The sequence below is a fragment of the Neopsephotus bourkii genome, unplaced genomic scaffold, assembly GCF_033783945.1.
Source record: "Neopsephotus bourkii isolate Nb327-2 ecotype Australia unplaced genomic scaffold, CSIRO-AGI_Nbou_v1 NB_860, whole genome shotgun sequence".
Lineage (NCBI taxonomy): Eukaryota > Metazoa > Chordata > Aves > Psittaciformes > Psittacidae > Neopsephotus > Neopsephotus bourkii.
The window spans coordinates 3,297,595-3,300,741 of NW_026901356.1; positions in this window are offsets into that span (position 1 = coordinate 3,297,595).

The following is a 3,147-nucleotide window of genomic DNA, read 5'->3' on the forward strand; positions in this document are numbered from 1 at the left end:
TTGTGCAAAATACTTTTCTCTGTCCTTTAAGAGCTTATTTCTGCACCTTCCACATAAGCAAATACTGGAAAATTCATTATTTCCCCTGGAAGAAAACCTTCAAATGGCTCAAGATCATTATTGGGGAAATGCTACCAGTTACCATCCATTCTTTGCTACATATTTTCTTCCAGGTGTAGAAATCACTTAATAGAGAATGTATGTTAAAATCCTATTTTTGAAGGGTTGTTATTTTGTTTTTCAGAAAGGGAAGCTTTGCTGTTTTGCTGTTTCACTTATGCTGGTTGATAGGGTGTTCTTAGAATAAAATTCCATAATGAGTTTTCTTTTGCTGTTTCTAGGCTGCAGTACTTTTTGACCCTTTGTGTTTATACACCAGGCTTACATGTAGAAGCTTTCTTGAGTTTAACATACTGTCTAGAGTTAACGTTTCCTTCTTACAGAGCATGTGAAATAAAACAAATGAGGGGCACTCGCATTATTTGCATGCTTACCATTTAGTGCAAGCCAAAGGTATCAAATACACTGGTCAACTGATATATATATATATATATATATATATATATATAAAATTGTTTTCTTTTTTATGACCAAATCACTATAATTGGTGTTGCTTTTTATTATCGTCATTGTTAATGTAATGCTGCGTGAGTAAAGCTTTGCTCTTGTAAAGCTTCTTTAAAAGACTTTAAAGAGTTTGCTGTGTCACAGAAAATGTGTATTGCCCAAGGTATCTGGATGAGTATATAAAAATGAAAAAAATGAGAATCCGAATTGCTCATTTTCTAAGCATCTATTGAGAATAAAGTAGTTTTAGAGCTTCTAGACCATTTAGATTTATTTTTTTTCTTCATTGCTTTTTTTTTTGGTACACTTTTACTTTCAGGTTTCAGCTGTAGCTCTCAGGATCAAAACAAAGTGAGAGGCTTGTTTTAAGTTGTGCTGTTTTTTGGTTTTTGCTTGTTTTTGTTGTTTTTTTTTTTTCATTTTTTTCAATTAGAAAGACCAAGAAATCTCTTAGGTTCTATTCTTGTCAAGAGCCAAGACCTTTAGTATAGAAAATTTGAAGTAAGGGTCTGAAGTGTGTATGTTATTTATATGACTAGAATATCAGACTAAATTCACCAATGAATCAAAAAGTCGTAAGGAACATGAAATTGTCTAGTGTACCTTGTATTTCTTCCTATGTGGCTTTAGGCTAGAAGGCCAGGCCTAGTATTTAGTGGCAAAACCTGCAAGATTTTTCACACCAGGTCGTTCTTGTGGTGTTATGTCTGCAAGTCAGAAATGTAAAAATGTATCAAAAGAACTAAGAGTAAGCTAAGATTTTTTTTTCAGGTAATTATTACCTTTTCTTTAGCAATGAAAGTCTTCTAGCAACAGTGAAGCTAAGCAAGTAGCATAACGATGGATTAAGTAACTGACTACTGCTGCATTCCAATAAGGGTTTAATGGTGATGTGTCCTTTTATACACATTTAAATACTTGAATATTTTTGTTAATCTTGCTCACACTGCCTAAAACTGTATCTGATGTCTAAGTATCTTTTTTTTTTTGAGGTAAAATCAAGGAATTCCTTAGCAACACAGAGCAAAAGAAGTACTGTTGAAGGTAGAAAATGCAAAGCGGTATTTGGAGTGTGCAGGAAGCTGCTGACCTGTGTTGGATTGGGCCTGTATTAGCAGTTTTAGGGCCTCTGGTTTTACCAGTCATGTAAAAGATAGTGCCTTAAGCATGCTCTTACCCGCCAGTAATGCAGTGATGTAACGGTTTGGGTCAGACAGCAACTTTCTGCAGCATTTTCTCGTTCACCTCTATCTGAATGGTAACTTGATGAAACCCAGGGACTAGTTTCAGGGCTGCAAACCACCCATGTAAAAGGAGGGTTAACTCTTCTAATTTTGCAATTAATTAATTTCTTTTTTTGTGTATGCAAAGTAGCTTGGGGATAGGAAACAACATGGCATGCATGAGGTATTTAAATCTTAACATTTCCAGAGGTAGAAAAATCAGAGGCTTGGTGTTTCTCCCGTTCTCTTCTGTTCCCTAATAAATAGGGTGTACATACAGGCTTATATCAGCCGTGCTAATACAGAAAGGTAACTTGGCTTTTTGTTCCTTATGTGACCAAGTAGGAAGACGCAAGTAATACAGACACCATCTTTCCCGAGCCGTATGGAAATGTAAGACCGTGTACCTAATCACATACTTCCATATGGATGGAGAGGGCTGGAAACAAGCAGCACCATCTACTGACTAAACCACGTCATTACCAATCCAAATCAGACCTATCAATTTCGGCGCAATCTGTGCGCCCTAACCATATGAATGTAATTACCAGACCATCCTGTTTTTTGGCTTTCTATTTATTTTTTTAATTAATTTTTTTAATTAATTTAATTAATTTTTTTAATTAATTTTAATTTTTAATTAATAAGTTACTCTGTTTTGAATTGCTACAGATTTAACAGCTGGTCTTGTCAGCTCCCTGCCAGTTCAGCTTGTGGTGAGGACTTTAAAATAGCTGCTTGTTACGTGTAGTCTCTGGATTAGTGACATTCCTTGAGGGACAGGAAACTGCTTTAGTATAAGTGTTACAATGACAGGTAGAAACATGAAGTTTCAGATCCTCAAAAGTATTTATGCCCCTAATGAATATATTGGAAATTGGAATTAGGTACCTTTGGGGAACTGGCCTTGCGCTGGGGAAGTTCCCTTTGGCTTTAAGGGAGGGCTTCAGGTATAAGAACAGATTTGGCCAAGTGCTATCCAAGCCTGCCATGATTAGCCAATAAAGCTGAATTGTGCAATCTGTGGGAGTAGGTTCTCTCCGGTGGGCAGCTTTATTTTGTGTGGGGACAAACACAGGTTGACTTTTAATTTTTTTTAAAGATGTTTAAAACATTTTACAGTTGCAGTATTTTCTTCTGTAGCCCATTGCTATGAGATATTTACCAAAGGACAAAGTCCTGTTGTGATCATTTGGAATGCTGGTAAAAGTCTCCAGTTAAAAGAAGATAATAAGGATAAGATTGATTTTTCTGATAAACATCTCATCTAGAATACAGGCATAATGCCCTTTAATCCAAGAGGTGACTGAAAAAAAAAAATAAAAATGCAAAAATAGCTTTAGGTCTGTCTTACAAA